Below are 23,134 nucleotides of genomic sequence, written 5' to 3'. Positions count from 1 at the left end.
ACAAATATATTTGTCTTATTATTTGATGATCCATGCTTCGTTAAAAACTTTAATGGGTTATTCTTAGAAAAGCCATATAGAATTTGTGAACCTATATTTAGTTTCGTGTAACTCTCGCTGATGCAATTTAATGGTTCATGCTTGGATTTAGTCTTTTGATATACCATGCTTGGGGTATACCAGTGATATTTGCAACTCTGATATATATAATAGGTGATGTCAATAGAACAAACAATAAACACATATTCATAATTATGTTTCATTTCAAGAGTTGCAAGGAAATAGTGGTGGATACCAATAAAATCCTAGTTACTTGACTTTTCCATTGGACTCATTCTATTAGTTTAGTTTATTTTCTTTGTTTTTATTTTTTTACGAAAAATACAAAAACATCTTTATTGGTTAGTCGATTAGAGATACTGATTACGGTATCTCCACCACTCCCTTGGGTTCGACCCGTACTTTCCTCTGTCTACTAGTTAGATATCGTGCGATTGCGGGTATCACATATAGGGTTTCCCTAAAATCCTATCAGTGTGGTTGTTAGACCCCCGAATTTTCAGAACACACTAAATAGTAACGAATTACCAAATAGTGTTATATCTAATTTACGAAGTCCAATGGATGCACTACATTTCGTAACTCCATATACCAAAGTTGTATGAAACAACTAGTATATCATTCCTTGACACTTTGATCGTAATAAAATGATCAAGTCAGAACTTCGTATGTTATGTTTTCAATATAACCTACTTGAAGAAAATGTAAATAGAATTTGAACAAGTCAAGTCTGTGTTATTAAATTCTAACAGAAGGATGGTGAGTTCGTTGATGCCGATACGTCTTCAGTTTCTTCAAAGTAGCAAGAGCAAGTCTCAACATTTCTATGTTCCTAGTCTGACCTAACGAAGTTGACTTTAGTAGTTTAATCAAGTAGCTTCGAGTTTGTAGTTAAAATATAACAAACAAAGTTTACATACCAATGCTTGGTGGGTTCAACCGAGCAATGCTCTAACAGACCCTTTTAGTACTTCCTGAAACGTTATGTTATGAGATGCCGAGTCATATATCACCCTTTTAGAAAATATTCAATTTAGCCAATCATCTGTAACTGAGTAAGCCATACAAGGAAGGATCCGAATGTCCAATATATTATAGGATTTGGAATAGAGAGAGCATAAAGAACACAATTGAGAACTTAGTTCTTTAAAAAAAAAGAATATATAACACTGTAAATATATATTAACCATGCTGGAAATTTACAAAACTGCGAACCACCATCAAAAACATGTTGTTATAGTTCGGGCACTGTTGTGGTCTAAAAAGTTCATAAGGTAAAACACCTTGTATGTATCATGTGACTCATACAAGAACTTAACTTTGAGAAAAATATTGTCAAACACGATTGAATGTAAAAGAAACTTATGTTAAATATCTCCTTCACACCCACGTTATTACAGACTTCATTAAGTAATATATACGAGCACATCTATGTGCAGAAAACACCAGCAGATAAGACCACTATAACCAACATACATCCATCTACCAGTTGATAAGTGACGGGCACGTCACGCTTTAACCCATATATATCAATAACTTTATTAACCGACTCATTACAAATAAATAACTAACGCGAATAATAACACTTGAAATATAAAAATGAGAAGAAAGGAAATAAGGTATTACTGGAGTTTAACTTTGGGATATGCCCGGCTTGCCAGCTACACCATTATCCTTTGGTTTTTTTCATGGAGATTCAAACTTCACATCACTGACCCTTAAACTTTGGCCTTTCTCTGAAACAGATGTATCACCAATCTGTTTTTTTATTAAGAAAGAGTCGTGGTTTATCCATGCTTGCCAATCGAACATGAAACCATATCAAAATGAATATTATTTTATTTATAGGATTATCTTCTAACAGTTAGCAACTCGGAAAATTCAAGTCAATTTCAGACAAACATGTCATCACTTCTGGAAACCTTATAAACAGTTTCCATTTCACCATGTTACTTCACTAAAATATCAGTATCAAATTGTAAAACAAACCACTTGTTTATCTTGCAGAAGTTACTACAGATTATCTACCGATAACAACAATGGAAACATCAAGATTAAACTTTCCTTATTCACACGAATGAATCAACTACACAATGACAAAAATCTAAACACTAACTATTTTCTTAATCCTGTCTTTAACTCTTTTTTTAACTTTCTCTACCCTAGCTCTAATACCAAATATATGATTTGATATAGAGAGAAAGAACATAGAAGATGAAACAAAACTAACTGAGCAGCCATTATATATCAAGCTTTATACATTCACCAGTACACATTGATTAACACGAAGTAACATGCTCTTGACTAATACGACGATATTACATTCAATGACTAACAGGCCTAAAGAGTTGGACTAATAGTCATTTAAACTAACCACTAACACATTACTTACACAATTCTTAACAGAGTCCAACCACTAGCAATTCATAAACATGCAATAATTTTCATACAAGACTAACCAGTGAATAGTTCCTAAGACCTTATCAGACAGTGTAGTTTCGGTTTGTTTAATTAAACTTCAACATAAGTAAGTTTCCTTTTCGTTTTTATATTGTTACCGGCTGATTAAATATGTCTATAGTGTAGGTTCGTGTATTTTTTTACGATTGTCAGTTCTGAACCATGTAATATTTTTATTTATTTTTTGGCATGTGTTTTTTCACGTGAACTTAAATTATAACAACCAAAATTTATTCCTTAGTGCTTTTATACCAAATACTACCGCTGCGATTCAATTCTTTTTTTCAACTTTCAATTTAGAATATTAAACTAAACCAAAGAAACTCAAAAACAAATTTCAAACTAAACCAAACATCTCAATACAGTAAACAGACTCAAAAACAAATTTCAAATTAAACCAAATACCTCAATACAGTGGAACTTGGTTAAATAAATCCGCGATAAATAAATAACATCACTTAAATAATATTATTTTTTCCCGATCCTCACTTGGGCCAGTGTGCTAAATTAATGACCCCACCAAATTTCTAAGATAATAAAAAAAATTAAGTTTGCTATAGGGCCCAACTAATATATAATTATTTTTGAAGCATCTAATATATGAATTAATAATCAGTATAATAGCATTATATTTTGGTGACTTATTAAATAGTACTTAATTAATTTATTATGTATAATGTTTCCTTATTTTCTTTGAGTTTGATAATTTTTTGTTCTGCTGCCTATGACATGTAGATTTATCATCATTATTGCCAGCAAATGGTGGATCATGTTTCTAAATATCAAATAAAAACTCCATTATATTTAGAAATATACTTGAACCCAGAGTTAGTTTGAGGTGGTTTAAAACTTTAAATCCCCAATTAACATTTTGTACTAAAAAAACAAAAAAAAGAGGGTCTGATTATTATGTTTCATATGCTTTGACCACAGACTTATCTGACTGAATTAGGAGGGGCAAGAAACGGGGTACTGATCCAGGTGAAGGGAAGACTGACTCGATTTTTTTGATTTCCTATTGGCCGGTTATCCTATCAAAATTAGGGTTTTGTTTTTGGTATTCATTTATTGATTTTGTTAGCTTCTTTCATTAAGTTTATGTCAATTCTAAGAAGTGATTGATTTATTTTCATTTCAAGTGTTTTTTTCTAGGTAATTGTTACTCGTATGTTTAGATCTTGATTCTGTTTTCTCTCAATCATGTTTTATGTTCATAGCTAGATTTAGATATAGAAGAAAATCTGTTTATTTATATCGAAGCAGATTTGTTTTAGATATATCTGTTTGTTTGTATCCTTTTGTTGAATTTGTTTGATACGTTTTAGTTGTATATGGTTTTAGCATATTTTCATCGATGCAGTTGATTTTGAATTTTAAACATCAGGGGTTAGCCTAGTTGGCCAGGAGTCTGACTCTCAAGTATGAGGTCAGTAGATTGAGTCTCCACTCAAGAGTTTGGAGATCTCATGAAATACTCCTCTTATATAAATTAATAAATTCGTAATGTATATTCTTTCCTTTTTAAAAAAAAAAACTGAATTTGAATGTTTCGATTTTAACTAATATATAAATTAGTAATCAGTGTACTCAACACTATATAACCTTTTGTTTTTTGAAGCATGATATTTATATAACGTTCGGACTTCATCCCTAATTTTTTGTAATCCCTTGAGAAGTTTTGGAGTGATTTTAGTGTGTCTTTTTTCTTGGTAATTTAATTTTTAACATCACAATATATACATTCATACATATAATACACTTATTTTGAAGTTTAATTTTAAATTTTTTATGTTTCAATACATTAATAACTTATTTATTTACAATGAATTAATACTTCTTTAAATTGATATAATTAAGCAATCCCAAAGATACTAATTTATCGAAGTTTTAATGTAAACTCAAAACCAAAACCAAAAATTTAAAACTCAAAGACTCATCTACAAAATCCTACATATTACTTGTAGGTGCTAATCTTGAAAAGAAAATAGAAAAATCAAGCCAAAAATGCTTGTGAATAATCAAAACGACTATCCTAGGATGTACGAGTTTGATGCTCAGAGTATGGGAATAAAGGTCACTCTGATTTGATTCTAACGCGTGTTCATGAGACCGATCCTCCTATACCTATTTTTCCTAATTCTTACCCAGATCCACCTATTCATCATATCTATTACCATGGTAATGATTCAACAATTTTAGTAGATTGCGATGGTTCCTTTAAGTGTTCCGAATTTAAAATTAAAGGCGGTTATGAGTTTGCAATCAACACAATTGGTGGTAAAAAAAATTATTGTTGGTGGAACTTCTCGTAACCCTTTTGTATTTTACATAAACTTTCATAAATTGACTATCACATGGGGGGTCCACAGCCAAGACACTCTTAAAGTTGTGCTTGAGATCACGAACACGTAAAGAAGACAAAGACCAAGCCGAACTTAAACCGAAGGTGGAAAACTCCCACATACAAGGATATTCACGTACAACAATAATATATAAATTAGGCTTTGTATTGTATTCAAATTAACACATTTTTTTTCGAATCACGATATCACTGAATACTAAACCGATTCTACCTACGCGATATTACCAAATGTTAAACAAAATTCTACACATGATACCATATTAAAAGCTATCGACGTTTGTCGAAAACTTTTTAGTTTAACATAAAACTAATTCACAATGATAAAAAGACCAGAACCGAGCTTAAAGTTTTATACAAAAAAACAATATGTTAAATTTCATAATACTAGAATATCTCTCTCATTTATATATACAATATGAAAGTTAACAAATAATACCATCTCATAAACTTTTTTTTATGACCCACATTCATACTCAAAGCCAATTTAATTTCAAGAGGTTTAAAAAGGGATATAGAGCTCGAATGTAAAATATACCCCTGGTTTAGGGGAACAAGTTTACCCAGTTAGTGTTTGGTGCGTTTGTTTTTGGGTGTTGTAACTCAAACGTTCATCGATTTGTGAAGATTAATCTTGGACGTACAAATAGATGTTTGGATTAATTTTAGATCCTTGGGTCCATATTTAATTTGAACTTTATCTGCTTCGCATGTTCATTAACTCAAAAACACTTAAAAAGATTTGTCTATATGAATCTTTGAACTTTCTTTAAATCATTTTATCGTCTCAATTAGCTATAGGTCAAAACTGTAAAGTTTTAAAGGATTGTTTCTTGTTTCCAGAATGAATTAACTAGTATTCCATACATCTCCTTTTCAGCATGGGTGCTTGGAAAGAAATGAAACAACAAGTTTTCAATAACAAAACGTTAAAGCCAGAAGATATTGTGATTGTTAGGTGCATAATCTACATTGTTAGCTATTATTATTGTATATGTTACTTGTTATTACTTTTATCTATTTTGCAACCTTTGTTAGGATAACCAACCAATAGAAGTGGAAATGAATTTAAAGTGTTAAAAAAGTGAAGTTTACTAATGGAGGATACAAAGTCCAAATTCAACTCAAGGATTTCAAGTCATCCTAATCAAGAGAAGACAAATACAAAATGAACGTAAAAAGAATGAGGTCATTCTGAGTTCGGACGAAAAAGTTACAGGCAAAACAATCAAGGGAAAAACGATGATTTACAGCACAAGGATCAACATTGTTAGTCTGTAACACTATTTCGGGTAGAGAAGTCGTACTTTTGACCCTTAGTGTAAGAGCGTTGTTCGATTGAAACCACAATTTTTGTTATCTTAAGCTTGTTGTCAATGATAGTAGGTCAAAAGTATATCTTGATTTCTAGTTTAGTGAGTCAAGTCTTGGACTAGGTTTATAATTTGGTAGTTGAGTATCAGACATCACCCTCGAAGACTGAAGTTCGAAGAAGACATTTTGAGAGCTTCATCAACAAGGTATGTGAAGACTAAACCATTCTATTTTACTCATTGTCTTTCCATTATATCTTTATGAGACTATGTTGTATGACTTCTAATGGATATACTGCAAAGAAGAAATTTCGAGTCAAGCTTGTCTTGTTAAACATCTCAAGATATGATTCAAGCATTGGATGTTCAAAGGTTCCTAAAAAAATTAGTTCAAAACAATTTATTGTTCAATAAATAATTTGTGGATCAATTGAAAATTTCCCAAGCAATGATGTTATCATTTGGGAATGTTTCAAACATCAAAAGAGAGAAATTCAAAACTTTTGATATTTCATCTCAGGGTAGGTTGACAAACCAGTTTGCAAACTGTAGAGTAGTTCTGGTTTGCTTAATGGGAGACCATAATATTTTGTTTCATATGGATACCAGTTTGGTTAGATAATGAAAGTTAAGGAAGTTCGATTATAGTTACAGACATAGCTAGGTTTAACTACAAATAAACCTAAACTATAAAGACTGATCAGTAAATGTATTCAAGAGGCAGCCAAACATCTAAAATATGTTAATGGTACATCTTTATATAATGAAAATGACTTGTTCAAATTCCAATTGCAGTTGTAATTTGACGGTAATCCATCGTATAAAATTCTCTCTCAGTCCCAAATTAGATGAGCTAGTTGTAATTTGCACAATTCTTAAGGCAAGGAGGAAAAAGAAGTATGTTTAAGTATTTTTTTTATAATTATGCCCTTATAGATAATAACTAGTAAAACTTAGAAATGATTTATCTTTTAAACTATACCACGTTTTTCGTAAACTTTATACCGTTGAAAAGCATTTTATTACACCTACTTAACGAATATAAACATGACTATCAAAGTATACATATTTCTTATAGTAACAATAATCAATTAAAAGAATAGTTTTAGAAATATCTCCTTCATTAGTGAGATAGCTCGTCTATTTATGAAACAAAATTTAAAACAAACTAGCTCATCTAATTTGGGACGGAGGGAGTCCCTAACAACTCGGGGAACTTAGGCGCAGGCCCAGAATTTTTTTTTTCTTACCGCCAGACCCAGAATTACTTTTCCCTACAGTCGCACCCAACATTATTTAAAATTATTAAAAACGTGCAGAGTTCCTCAATTACCCTTCAGCGGTTCTGGGAAGTTTTATTAACTCCCAAAAACGGTCGAAACCATTTCTTTTCTCTTCTTCTCATTTTTTCTTCATCCGTTCTTCTCATTTTTTCTTCATCCATTTTTCTATTCCTATTCCTCCATAAACACTGTAACGGATGATTGATTATTGAAATTGATCAAACCCTAAAAATCAATTTCAAACTCTAAAAAACCTTAACCCTAGAATTCAGTAGAACCAAAATGGATGAAACACCGACAAAAACACGTCTTCAGAAATCAAAAGAGAAGAAATTAGGTACTAAAACTAGTTTAATCGATCTTATTCTTCCATGCATTCGGTACATTTGATTTTATTTGATTTTCGATTTTAATTTTTGTTCTTGATGCTTCAGATGAAAAAGGAAAAATGAAGTCGAAGAAACAGAAAAAACCCGGTGAGATTTATCATTAGCTTCATCTGTTAGTGTTTGATTTTGTTTTTTTTTAATTTATTTTCTTTTAATCTTAAATTTTGTTACAGTAATTGCCGATGATGAACCAGAAAAAAAGAGTAAACCTAAAAAGAAAACTGTTTCATCCTGAATACCATAATTTTTTTTGAGTTATCACTTTATTCTTCTTCGATTTTAACATAATTTTCTCCTCAATGTGATTTTACCTACTGATGTTGAAGATGAACAAGAAGAAATTGATAGTATCGAAACACTGAAGGAGATGCAAATCAAGGCAAAGAAAGCAAAGAAAGCTGCACCAAAGGAAGTATTGGGTGATGATACAGATAATGAGGATGATAATACAAATGATGCCGAAGATGGTAAGATTTGCTTTGAATCTAATAAGCAATGTGTTGTCTATAAACAAGGTGCGTTGAATTCCTTCCTGTTCCTGTTATGCATCAGTTAATAAACTTCTCTTATCATTTAAATGCATAATAAGTTAAGCATGGTTGTGTTTTTAAATGCATAATAAGTTATGCACCTTAACAAATCAATGCATGACATATTATTCAGTTCCAATATTAAATGCATGACTAGTTATGCATTGTTTAGACTTGCTGCATTACAGGTTATGCATATAAAAAAATGTTGTTATATTTGTTATGCATTCCTTTGTTGTTCTAAAATATTAAATGCATGACTAGTTATGCATTGTTTAGACTTGCTGCATCACAGGTTATGCATATAAAAAATGTTGTTATATTTGTTATGCATTCCTTTGTTGTTCTAAAATATTAAATGCATGACTAGTTATGCATTGTTTAGACTTGCTGCATCACAGGTTATGCATATAAAAAAATGTTGTTATATTTGTTATGCATTCCTTTGTTGTTCTAAAATAGCAGTTCTAAAATGCATTTTTTTTGTTCTTTTTTTTGTGCAGTTAAACCTAAAACCAAATCTGCAGTTCAAGGAGGTACTTATAGAGCAGGTTTCCTTAGGGTAGGTCACTTGTTTAGTAAGATAAAAGACAGAGGTGGTTTGATTCCGTTGCAGGCTAACATGATGAATGTGTGTGTGTGTTTGGAAAGTTCTATAACTGGTTATATGCTGCAAACATGGCGTACTTAGATGGTAAGAGCAACAAGCTGATGGATGAAGTCTTTCTATCATATGACCATGAAGATTTGAATCAACATTCATTCAAGTTGTCTGAAAACAAGTCCATAGCATCAACGTCTAGTGAGCTTGATGTTACATTTTTGATTCCAAGAATTGAAGGAGACAGAGGAAATGATATTCTGACTTCGAAGGAAGAGATAGAGCTGACTCAGTCACATCCCCTCGTCAAGCAATTCCCATTCAAAACAAAGCCAGTATTTATCAGCAAAGATCCCAAAGCACATGTAACAAAGGTGTGGATAGATGATATTGAAAGGCTGGTGTTGGAAAAACTTGATAAGAAAGGTCATGAAGAGGAAGTTGTCTGCCTTATCTGCCTTTACATGCTAGTCGTCTTGTTCTTTTTTCGTTCAAATGGAGACAATTTAGATGTCTCGTATGTTGGTTTGGTTAAGGATTTGGAAACCATGGACTCTGTCTCTTATCATGATCTTATTCATGAACACCTGATGGAGAGCATCAAGACTGTCAAAAGAAACAATCTTCATATCAGGAATTGCAGTGGTTGCACTATATATTCTCTTGTGAGTTAGTTTTTTTTTACTTTCATAACATCTGTCAATAAATATTACTTTCTTGGATACAAAATATCTTATTAGTTATTATTTTTTGCATCTTTGGTTGGCTGAGCATTCTAACATAGATGAGATATCATCAGACATCGTCAAGGTCATTTCCAATGCTACACCGAGAGCTGCGAAGTGGGACTTGGCAGCAATGAAGAAAGCAATGCTCAAGAAGAATATTACGTTCTTAAAGGTACCTGTTTGTGAACATTTCATGATTTATAATTGACCTTCATGCATCTATGATTGTATCTCTAAATTCCTTAAAAATGAATGCATAATAAGTTACGTTAGCAAAAAATGATAATTGCATAATAAGTTATGCACCTTAATAAATCAATGCATAACATGTTATGCAGCCCAATATATGAATGCATGACCGGTTATGCATTTTTCAATATTGAAAAGGAGTTAAGCAGGGTTGTGTTTTTAAATGCATAATAAGTTATGCACCTTAACAAAATCAATGCATGACATATTATTAAGTTCCAATATTAAATGCATGACTAGTTATGCATTGTTTAGATTAGCTGCATCACAGGTTATGCATATAAAAAACAAGCTCTCATAATGGCAAAGGCTTGTATGCCGTATTTGATCCAAATATATGATGAACTGAATCTATCACCACAAATCGTGGATATAAAGCGGGAACCGCTTGTATACAAGGATATTTTTACCAAGATTGTTCCTGAACAAGGTCATCACCCCGACTGCCTCATATTTGTATGCTATTATATGAAGATGAGCATGAAGTCTCAAGTCAGGGACAAATGGCTGAAGTTGGGAAGGAAGATGCAGTAGAAAAAGCCAACAAGAAAAGAGTAAGTCTGGTATTGAAAATGCTGACGGATCTTGGAAACAGTTGGGCGATAGATGCCAATGAAGACATCTGGGATGATGTTGCGCGTCAATGTGATGAAGCTGCGCGTCAAATGTGAAGCTGTGCATAATAGAAAGGCTCAAACATAACTTTGTTTTAACAACCTGTGTGTTGTTGGTAGGTTGAGAAATTTAACTTGGGAGTGAAAACTAATGGGAAAGTATTTAGTGTGAAGCTTAACTTCAGTCAGTAGTTATGTGTAATGTGTTGGTATGAAAACTTAACTTTATTCAGTAGTTCTTGTCAGAACAACTTATGTTATCTTGTCGATGTTTATATATATATATTTATTATATATCAATGCTGGTTTCAGTGCTTCTATTTGCTGCAATCTTATTTCATTTAACTGTACTATGATATAAATCTTACAAGGAAAATGAAGGAACAACAGGTTACATATAAACATCTAAATAACAAGTTATGCAACAAAATAAACCTGAATAACATGTTATTCCTAATAAAATAAATGTGCATGACTTGTTATGCAGACGCATGACTTGTTATGCAGATGCAGATGCATGAAGGAACCACATTTGCATGAGTCGTTATGACGCCATCTTTAAAAGAATAAATGCATAACAGATCGTGCATCGTTGAAAAATAATGCATAAGAGATTATGCATCTTCAAAACAATAACGCATAATACGTTATGCATCATAAAAACTAATGCATAACAAGTTATGCATCATCAAAAACTAAAACATAATCCATTATGCATTTAAGAATAAAAATGAAAACATTATCTGATAGAAGCAGAAAAACACACAGTGAAAAAAAAAAGTATTTTTCATAAAACCAATACAAAAAAGAAACTAAGTAAAGAAAAAGTACATGTTCATAAAAACTAATACAGAAACTAATGAAAGAAAAATGAATAAGGTTCAAACATAAAAGTAATAGTCTGAAGAAACAAACAAGATAATTGCTCTTCTTTAACTTCCCTTAGGATGCTTCGGCGGCTTCGGAGGCTCTTGTAACAGGTAGGATTCGTACATGTTTGCTTGTTATGATGACCAAGCTCAAAACAATTGCCACAGCGAATAGCTCTCCTGGGCGGCTTCTCATATCTTCTCAAATGCCTATTAGCTTGTGGTCTCCCTGGCGGCCTCCTAACATCAGGTACATCGATAATATCATTACCTTCATAAACTTCAGGCCTGTTATAGTTCGGAATAGGATGAATTGCATGACTGTAGGCATTATTGAAGTATGAAGTAGTGAAATAAGGTTCAACAAAATCATATGGATTAGAACCAGACATTGTTATCGATGCGAAAGGATGCACACATGGAAAACCATAGACGCGCCACCTCTGACAGGTACATGTCCTTGCCTCAAGGTTAACACTATGAGAACTGTCCCCTCCTTCCACTTCATAAACATGAGTATCAGACTGTATAACCAGCCAGGTTAAACCCCCATCAATAAGATCCTTCATCTTATTTTCATTCTTCGGTGTGAGAATTGTTATGAAACTATTACCCGTATTCCGCATTTCTGACATCATACTCATCACATCCTTCCTTATCTGATCCAGAAGAGAATTTGCAGGGAGCTTCTTGTGTACCTTCATCCAACTATTGAAGGATTCAGCAAGAGTAGAAGATGTCCTACCATACCTACAACCCTGTAAAAAGGCATTTGACCACTTCTCTGGAGGGATATCTTCAATATAGTCGGCAACCCAACCAAAACCAAGACCCCTAATAGTAGCGATGGCAGTTTGGAAACCTTCGCGACTAAGAGCATAAGCAGCAGCTTAAAATGAATCAATAACTGCACCATACCTTTCGTCAGATGCATTAATAGGTAAGTTCATCTTAAGATGATAATAGCAGAAACTATGGAAGGCTCCAGGAAAGTAAAATGGAATCGCTCTCTTTAATCCTTCTGCACGATCAGATAAAAATGTGATTGGCCTTTGATCATGATCAAGAACATTACTCAAATTCCTCATGAACCATTCCCAGTTATCATTATCTTCACCAGGTACCAGGGCCATGGCTAGTGGGAAGAAGCCTGCACAGAAAAAAAAATATAAAATCAAGCCAGCGTCTACATGAAGTATGTGCAGCGAAACAAATGCATAATGGCTCATGCATCTAAACTAAATAATGCATAAGACATTATGCATCTAAAACAGAAAATGATGCATAACCAGAAAAGTGAAAACAAATAATGCATAATGTCTTATGCATCTAAACTAAATGATGCATAAGACATTATGCATGTGCATAAAAAGGATGCATAAAATCAATAAGTGAAAACCATAATGCATAAGACATTATGCACCTAAAACAAAAAATGTATAATGTCTTATGCATCTAAAACAAAAATGATGCATAACCAGAAAAGTGAAAAAAAATAATGCATAATGTCTTATGCATCTAAACTAAATGATGCATAAGACATTATACATGTGCATAAAAAAGGATGCATAAAATCAATAAGTGAAAACCATAATGCATAAGACATTATGCACCTAAAACAAAAAATGTATAATGTCTTATGCATCTAAAACAGAAATGATGCATAACCAGAAAAGTGAAAACAATAATGCATAAGACATTATGAAGCAAAAATAAATAATGCATGAGACATTATGCACATATATAAAAAGGATGCATTATCAGAAAAATTACCATTTTCAGCATTGATAGCGGTTGCAGCCATGAGGCATCCTCTATATGTCCTTGTAAGAAAGGTAGCATCGACATAAACCATGGGGCGAAGGTAACGGTAACCATGGATGCATGCCTCGAAAGCAATAAAAAGACGCACAAACTTATTTGAAGGTGCCTCATCTTCTAATTCAGCTGAACTATCCTCGTTCGCTTCAGGTTCATCCCTTTGAACTTGAAAATCAATCCAACTCCCAGGATTTGTGCTGCGAATGGAATCTACATACCATGAAAGATGCGAATACGACATGGCTTCATCACCAAATATATCCTCATACACTTTCTCTCTTCCGTTGTAAGCTTGGTAGTATTTCACATTGATCCCGTAGCTAGTTTTGAAAAACTTTGCCAAATCAGATGCTTTGAAACTCGGATCACTTCGGATTTCATCCTTGATCAGACTAGAAACAAATTTACTGCTGAGCCTGTGGAAAATCCTTTCAGTTCCAACACCACAGGTATGACTGCTCTCATATTTCTTAACCTTAAGCATCTTGTTTTCAACATCAACAGCACAAACCTTATACTCCCAAGGGAAATTTTCTTTTGAGCATTTTGCATAGAACCTGTTAGGTTCATTCTTCTTATATACAAGAACACGCCCATCTTTTAACTCGTATTTCTTCACTACGATACGTACCTCTACTACACCTCCAAAAAACACTTTACCAACTTCACCAAGTAATTTATCCCAACCTTCAGTCCTAAGAACCTTGTTAACAGGCACAGAACCATCTTCAAGGAAATTCACCATAGATTTTTCGGGGTTCAGGTTCTATTACACGACTACTTGAAGCTCTACTACGACTTCTGGAAGAATTACAGCCAACTTCGACAAGTAAATCAAAGCTCTTCTGACCTTTACAGTGGCAACGAGATACAAAACATTGAAGCAGAATATCAGAATCAACTCGCACAAACTTGCTTCCATCATTAAAGGAAAATCTGACATGATGCGTTAATAAACGAGTCCAGTTCTGGCAAATGGTTGTCTTCAAAGACTCCAAAGTTGTGTTGACATCAACAGGATGTGCTAAGAATTCACTGAAGTAGTGAATTACAGCTAGTGCACTACCAACAGGCATTTTCACCCTGCAAAACACAAAAGAGAAAAAACCAAACATATCTATCCTGCATATTGCTTCACAAAAATTCTTACTCAAAATTAAAAGATCAAATCAACAACAGCAAACAATCTACATTAACCATAATCAGATGAGAAATCAACAGGATATCAAAATCAATAACAGATAACAGATCAAAAATAAGAATGGAAAAACAAATCAAATAAAAAATCCAACAGAACAGAAGCAAAACCTAGTAAATTGGTATGTCAACATCGGAACATGAAATCGAAACAAAAAAATTTAATCGAAAAGATCTACATTGATGTTAACAAATTCAAAACCTAGAAAATAAACAAAAATTCAAAAACAAGCTTAAAAGATCTAAAAAACGATTCGAAAAACTAAATTAAGCTTCGGAAACCTAAAATAATAGATTCTAATCTTACAGAAACTAAAACATAGAATCGAATCAAGATTAAACAAAAATCAGAATCAAGATTGGAATAAAAACGAACGAACCTGAAGCTTTGCTGAGTAAATTGAATCTCTCTCGGTAATCAAGGACAAGTGAGGCTAAAGCTTGCTGAGTAAATTGAATCAATCTCTCGATAATCAATCTCTCGAAAATAAACAGGATATACTGAAACTGAAAGTGAGGCTAAACTGGGAAATAAAAAAGAAAATAAAAGAATTTTGAAAACTCTGGGTCTGCAAATAATTTGTTGGCTGCTTTTGGGTGCCCCCGTAAGATTTTGTGAGGGTGGGTTTCACAGTAGGAAAATGTATAAGAATGGGTCTCCCTGTAGTTCTCACTGACAACTGCATGTGTAAGTCAGAGAGAAATTGGATTTGATCCAGTTTAAAACTCTGTTGACAACAGATGGGCCAACAGAGCCTAAAAGTAAGCCATATAAAACCCTAATAAAATCTTATAAAGATGTAGCTTCAGAATCTACATATTGCTCGTATAACCCTAACTGTGGTCATATTTTCTCTCTAAGATCTTATTAGCCGATGCCGATCACTTTCTAGAAGTTGTTTCTGTTTTGATTCTTGTTTGTTTTGAAATTGTGGCACATGATGAACACTTACGACTTGAACTGAATACCCAATCTAAGGATTGGGTTTTGTGATTTTCAGTTGAATAGGAAGAGCTGATGCCTCTTTGATTTCTTTTAATTTTTTATTTTAGTTTCTGATTTTGATCTCGATGATGAAAGTTGAAATCAATCAGCTATCCCTGTCTGATATATATATATATATATATATATATATATATATATATATATATGCTGATTTTTCTATGCTCTGACATATCTACTAGCTCGCTCTAGATTTTGATTGTTTTGTTTTTAGTTTTTAACAATTCCATAGGAAATTCGTTTAATTTTTTCCGTTCAATACATCTAAGTTGTACAGAATATGTGGATGATGAGAAAATTAAAATTAACAGTTATCCCTGTCTTAGTCACCGGTGCTGATAATGTTAAATCTGACACTTCAAATTCTGTAGAAATTATGCTCATAATCCTTTGTATATAGTTTGTATCTTTTATGAAGTTTTAGAAAACCTTGTTTTGTATGTCAAGGATCCAATGATGGTAATGTAATCTTTGAGACCTGATTATCTATTGACGATAGCTATAAGCATTTTCTGAGGATCCTTATGATAGATCAAACTACAATTTCTTTTATTTTGTTGATTTTCGCTGTTTATTATCTTTTTAAGCTTTTGTTTGTTCTGATTTGGTTAGGATGTTTCATTCAATTTTTGGATTAGTTTATTGGGTTGAGTATATGATGAAGTTTGCACTGGGCTCTGAGCAGAATTTCTGCGCTAACTGATCGATATGCGGCCTAGAAAGCCAGTTCTGATACTTTTACCTTAATAGGTTTCTGGAATCGTAAATGTTGATACCTTGATGAGATCTGGGATCAAAATCTGGATTAAGATAACTTTAACCGTACTTAAGTAAGATGTTCTGCATTGATTTTGATGGTCTCTTTTTTCAGTAAGATTTGTTGTTGGTTGTCGGGAAGGTTTATAAATATCCTCCGCAGGCTGTTGTCTGTAAAGTAAGGTGTTTCATGTAAATATCCTCCGCAGGCTGTTGTCTCTTGAGGTCTAAGGTTTGATTTTTTTGTCAATTTTTGTACCCTAATTTCCAGGGTATATACTTATGAACAAAGAAGAGAACCAGCTTCAGAAGGTCAAAAATAGGCTTTGAGGGCCCAAAAGAATTAGTTGCATGTGCTCTGCCACTCCACTGGTTCAATTGGTTTTGAGTTTAGTAGTAATCAGTTGCTTAAATCTTATGAATGTTTAGTTTTTGAATGTTTATTTCTTTGTAAAATGCTAAGGAGTTGTGTAGTATATCGTGTTTTTGACCTGGACAAAGTTCTTTCAGGTAACTTAATCATCCATGTCAAGAAACTATGTCATATACCAAAGTCTGTAACAATTCGATAGTGGATTTTACTGTATAAATGATGGTTGTTTTGAAATGGCTTGCTTTTTGACCGTCCTAATTAGATATCTCCCCCATAAGCGTCTAACTTATCCATAAGCTGTAGTCTATGTAGTCTTTCTAACTTCCCTTGTATATGACTGGGAAGAAGCACAACCTGGCTTACATTCTGTCTAATATGGCCATATACAGTACTCACGTTAAAATTCCGAACAGATATGATACGTCCACCGAGAGGGGGTCACCCTCTTTGCATTGGGATAGGGGTGGGGCACCCCCACCATCCACGAAGAGGGGTCAGTGTATAATTTTTGAATGGAAAAATTATACTCAGACCCCACCTATGGATAACCCATAATATAAGACCCTTAAATAAAAGAAATTTAAATATAGGCTTCGAATTATTAAAAGAATACACAATTGTTACTTTAATATTCATTTACAATAATTTTTTAACATGTGTCTATCTAATGTAACTGAGAGTTACATATGTGTCTATCTTGCGTTTCTGAGAGTTACACATGCATCTGATTTGTGTATTCAGCGTCATACAACAATGTATATTCAGTTTCACAAGCATCTGACTAGTGTAGCTAGCAGTTACACATGCATCTGAATTGTGTAACTTTCAGTTACACATGCATATGACTAGTGTAAGTAGGAGATACACATGCATCTGGCTTGTGTAACTGAAAGTTACACATGCATATGACTAGTGTAACTAGGAGTTACACTTGCATATGGAATATGCCATTTATCATGAACTTGCAAGCCTAAGTTACCTAAAGCAAAGTATGTGTAAGTATAGGTTACACATCTAATTAGCATGTGTAACTAAAGATCACAGATCTATTTAGCTTGTGTAACTAAAAATTACACATCCATACCAAAACACATCTATTCCATTACCACTGTCTTAACTGCAGCTACATCAGTACCTGTAATGTTAACTCAAACCATTCTGATTCTTCAACCAGTGCATACCTGAGCTATATCACAGCAATAACAATACCAGTTCATTCCAAACCAACGCCAAATTTACATCTGTACCACTTCGCACTCCTACAACTCTCTGTGAATTTTCATACTCTGAAATCAGCACCTCCATAACCTGTAATTAACAACAACAACCTCTTCATAACCATTCTTATCTCCTATGCGATACAAATCCTCATATTCAACCCAAAAACTGAAAAAAATTGCACAAACAGTTTTTGAGCAGCACAAACCTCATTTGAATGTTGTTTCCCAGCAACCGAAAATTATTATACTAGTACTATCCTGAATCTTCAAATTCGTATTCTCCGTGAGAGTGAAAGACTCAAAAAATCTTCAATCCCGATCAAACTCACCTTCAAATACATCCAAAATAAAACCAAATGCATTAATACAGTGAAGAAAATAGATTCGAAGAAGTATGTGTAAGTAAAGGTTAAACGTCTAATTAGCATGTGTAACTAGAAGTTACACATCTAATTAACATGTGTAACTAAAAATTACACATCTATTTAGCTTGTGTAACTAAAAATTATACATCCATACCAAAACACATCTATTCCATTACCACTGTCTTAACTGCAGCTGCACCAGTACCTGTAATGTTTACTCCTAACATACATCTATCTGAGCATCATTAACTCAAACCATTCTGATTCTTCAACCAGTGCATACCTGAGCTATATCACAGCAATAACAACACTAGTTCATTCCAAACCAACGCCAAATCTGCATCTGTACCACTTCACACTCCTACAGCTCTCTGTGAACTTTCATACTCTGAAATCAACACCTCCATAACCTGTAATTAGCAACAACATCTTGTTCATATCCATTCTTATCTCCTATGCGATACAAATCCTCATATTCAACCAAAAAACTGAAAAAAATTTCATAAACAAACAGTTTTTGAGCAGCACAAACCTCATCTGAATGTTGTTTCCCAGCAACCGAAAATTATTATACTAGTACTCTCCTGAATCTCAAAATTCGTATTCTCCGTGAGAGTAAAAAACTCCAAAAATCTACAATCCCGATCAAATTTACCTTCAAATACATCCAAAATAAAACCATTGCATTAATACAGTGAAGAAATAGATCAACACCAAGCTACTCACAAAGAAAAACTTTAAAAAGAATTTGAGTGTATTGAATAGTTTTTTTCCTTTTCATGGAAGAGTCGAGGGAGAGATTTTTAGGATAAAGAATTGACCTGCTTTACTCGCTTCTTTAGCTAGATCATCATCCAAACCGAATGATGGTCTTTTACTGAGAACAACCTGGCCATAAAGCAACTGCCAACCAATGTTATCTAGTCATTCCAATATGCATGATATACCTTTTCATAAGAACCTGCAATATATAGAACATAAACTTTATATCCCAAGATGTGTAACTAGCAGTTACACATCCATATAGCTTGTGTAACTACTAGTTACACATCCATATAACTACTAGTTAGCATAAATCACTAACCATTTCAAATTCTAAACCACCTCCAAGCGCAAGTCCTCCTATAACATCAATTGTTGGCTTTGGGCATCTGCATGGACTAACCAACATGATCAATCAAAGATAAGATAAGATTCAAAATAAAAAATTTGAACTCTTACCATCATGTAAGGTTTCATACGAAACAACAACTTCGTTAGTTGGAGTCTGATCTTACTTCGTCAGCGTTTCAACAATAAACCCAAGTCATCAAAAAATACAAGGAGATATGGAGAGAATACAGATGAATACTTGTTGTTCTTTTCTCGGTTCTACCCACATCAACACTTACTAAGAGACTCCAATTAACAAGACACCAACATCTACCGCCAATTCTGCTTAAAATTCACACACAGCTAAGCATCAGATGGGAATTAGATACAACTAGTTATTACCGATTACTGGTTATAATTGAGAAATACAAAAAATATTGGATCAAAAATCACTGCCATACAAAACTATTGCATCTATAATTTCATACTTCATTGTTTAAAAGGAATTATGACATACATAATCACTGAAATGGTACACACATTACATAAATATGTTAATGAACACTAGTACCCTCTACAATTACTGATAACGAGGGGTTACACATATAATTAACATGTGTAACTAGTATCTACACATCCAATTATCATTACGTACTCGTAGAGTCTGAAGGCATCATACTAAAAGCTAACAGTCATTACCAAAATACAGGTCCATGAAACAGAATCTTCAAAGTATGGAACTCCCCAGCATGCATGATACACATTTTACCAAAAAATATACAGAAAACCAAATAATTTAAACAACAATGCATTACCTAGCAGCCATATCAGCAGCCTTGCTGACACTTGAATCACCTAAACTTTTCATCTCATCGTTGACAGTCTCAACTTTCTTCCCCTTGTCAGAATCAACACCATTTTCATCTCTCAAATTATTTGGTGAACATCGGTACCCTCTACAATTACTGATAACAACAAGTAATCATCATCAACAACAAAAACAACAATAATCTAAACACATACCTAGATTTAAAACCTGTTGATTCAAGAAAAAACGATAAAAATCTTACTGATTTGCAGATCTTTGCTCATACGAAGATTTCATTTCTGTTGTTGTTAAACAATGACGATTTCATTTCTGTTGTTGAAAAAACGAGAGAAATCTTCTTGATTCCATTGTTGAATCTGCACAAAAAGTAAGTAATTAAGGTTAAAACGACTTTGAAGATCTTCGATTGATTCAAAAACAATCAGGTTCTTCTTTATTTCAGATCTGAACAGAATCAATAAAAATCAAAATCAAAAACCTAATCGAACTAAGAATGATGAACCTGATCAAAAACCTAATCGGAAATGATTTCTGCTACTTCGAATCGACTGAAACTTCGATTCGATTCAAAATCTTCAAAAAAACCAGTCGAACCAACGAAAACCTAACCTGATGCAGCTTAGAAACAACTAAAACCTAGATTCAAATCAAATCGATTAAATGATTTATTCATGTTTGTAGATCAACCTAACCTAGATTCAACTAAAACCTAATCGGATCGATTCGTCTTCTTCTTCGTTGATAATGGAGAAGAGAGAGGAACATAATTGAGAAATGAAAAATATCTTCTGTATTCCTCTTGTATATATATTAAAGGGTAATGTTGTCATTATTAAAATTTGGAATAATTAATTATGGGCTAGATCTGAAGAAAAATTGATATTTAGGGCCTAGTAGTAGCATTTTTTGAAAGTATGGAGTTGATAGTGGAGGATCCATTTTGTGGGGATTGTATATATTGAACCCATATAGTAGGGGGTTCTAGTATTTTTCACTTTTTGAATTCCGAATATCAATAATTAACTCTAACTCGTCAGTTTGAAAGCCGGTCTTCGGGTTGCAGTGAGGCCTTCGCAAATGATAGTTTTTTCATTCCGAATATCAATAATTAACTCTAACTCGTCAGTTTGAAAGCCGGTTTTTGGGTTGCAGTGACGCTTTCGTAATTGATAGTTTTTCCGCATATATCCAAATGCCAGAAGAATTGCCCAAATAACATTAGATCTTCTCTCGGGATTTTTTCCAGAATTCTTTTTACCACAACTGGAAAATCTCGAAATTTTTACCGAGAGAAGATCCATTAGTAATTGGTGTAGTTCTTCTACCATTGCTATCACCTGTACATATGTACCCTACATTTTTTTATTGTCTCCCCATGGATTCCTTCATGACTTACAAAACAGTAATTCTAGATGTCCTGAGGCCTGAGGGAGATATCTCGACTTCTTCCCAATTCTCACAGCTTCATGGGATTTGCCAGTCTCTAGAGTCAAGAATAATTCGGGTTCTAGTTTTAGATGCTAGAGTGGTCAAGAACAATTCATGTTCTGGTTTTAGGCGCTATTGTGGTGTCTGTATAATTCGGGTAAAATATGGGAGTCTGGTCTCAACGCCAAACATTTTGTTAGATGTTTTAAACACAATTCTATAGTGTATTTTTCATTGTATCGTATAAATAAGAGAATGCTTTGCTGTGCTTATTGACGGTCCAGTCCGGTCCCATCAGCACCTAACTTCTTCATAAGCAAGAGTTTATGTAGCTGCTTTGTCTTTCAAACTTCCCTTGGATTTGATAGGGAAGAAACGCAACTTGGCTTACATTCTGTCTAGCCTATGGTATCCTTGCAGTGAAGCTTTTATAATTGGATGGGAATCGTATACCATCATAATCGTCCACTCTGGCTTATGCCCGAGGAGAACTAGGGGAGGAATTAAATGTATTGTTGGGTGTTGGGAATGTCTATTATGTCAGTCATGTAAAGGTGTTTCATGTAAGGTCTGTTGATATCCCCAAACCCTGAAGGTGGCTGCCTCTCGAGGTCTATATAATCCTTTTAAGACGATCTTTTTGGTCAATATATGTACCCTAATTCAAGGGAATACATATGAACAAAGAAGGGAATTTGCTTTAGAAGGTCATAATGGGCTGGCTTTATGGGCGAGCGCCAAAAGAATCAGTTGCTTGTAGTTTTGAACTAGAAAAACTATACTAAACAGCTTATGCAAAATTTACAGAGCTGCACACTTTTGAACTGTTCTATATTCAATCATGCAAAATCTGGTACCTTTTTGTAAACTGTCCCAACTCATCCTCAATCCTATTGTACTTCTGGGATTACAACAGGGTCAGTGTAACTGAGCTTCACTCGTCACTGGCTCAAGGGGCTGGACTCGCTGGGCTACTCTGAAGAGCCCCACCATGATCATCTAGTCGTTCAATATTTTTGGAATTAACTTCCAAAATATTTCTATTTGTCCTGAACTTCCTTCCAGATTGGCATGGAAAAATGAACAGGTGATGGGGATTGGGGAGACTGCGCGAACTTTTTTTTTATAGTTCAATCAATTTTGGTCGAAGAAGACGAGGATTCCCCAATATGGACCAAGGATTCCATCTCCAGACTCCGCAGTTTGTAGCTTAGTATGTTATAACAAGAAAAGAAAGCTTACTCCTTTCTTGAATCAAAGATGTTCCATTATGAAATTAATAATATTGTTTATATTCTTTTTTTTTTTTAGGAAAACTTAGACAAAGCCTAAGGAAAGTGATACATAGAAGAGCTAGTGGTATCATTGTTTAGACAAACATCTGACCCAATGTAAGGTTTTTACAGACAATAGCCATATTTAAGGCTTGCATATTTTGGAGTCTATGTATAGAGGTGGTAACGGGTCGGGTTAGGGTCAACCCGTGGCGGGTTAGTCGGGTTACTGGTTGATATTACTGAACCCTAACCCTATAAATTTATAGAACGGGTCTAAAAAGCTCAACCCTAACCCTAGGCGGGTTGACTCTGTCGGGT

General features: G+C 33.7%; 3 non-coding genes across 3 annotated transcripts; all 3 read left to right on the top strand.

Annotated features, from left to right (window-relative positions):
* Positions 1-15,754: 15,754 nt before the first annotated feature.
* On the top strand, positions 15,755-15,837 carry LOC113292243. The gene has a single exon (XR_003331736.1). It is a non-coding gene; the product is annotated as a small nucleolar RNA R38 (small nucleolar RNA).
* Positions 15,838-15,925: 88 nt separating this feature from the next.
* LOC113292240 lies at positions 15,926-15,996 on the top strand. The gene has a single exon (XR_003331734.1). It is a non-coding gene; the product is annotated as a small nucleolar RNA R66 (small nucleolar RNA).
* A 131-nt stretch (positions 15,997-16,127) lies between these two features.
* LOC113292296 lies at positions 16,128-16,212 on the top strand. The gene has a single exon (XR_003331778.1). It is a non-coding gene; the product is annotated as a small nucleolar RNA snoR118 (small nucleolar RNA).
* The last annotated feature ends 6,922 nt before the right edge of the window (positions 16,213-23,134 follow it).

Source organism: Papaver somniferum, chromosome 6 (genome assembly GCF_003573695.1).
Source record: "Papaver somniferum cultivar HN1 chromosome 6, ASM357369v1, whole genome shotgun sequence".
Lineage (NCBI taxonomy): Eukaryota > Viridiplantae > Streptophyta > Magnoliopsida > Ranunculales > Papaveraceae > Papaver > Papaver somniferum.
Note: the sequence above shows the minus strand (reverse complement) of the source record. Positions and strands in the feature narration are given on the sequence as shown.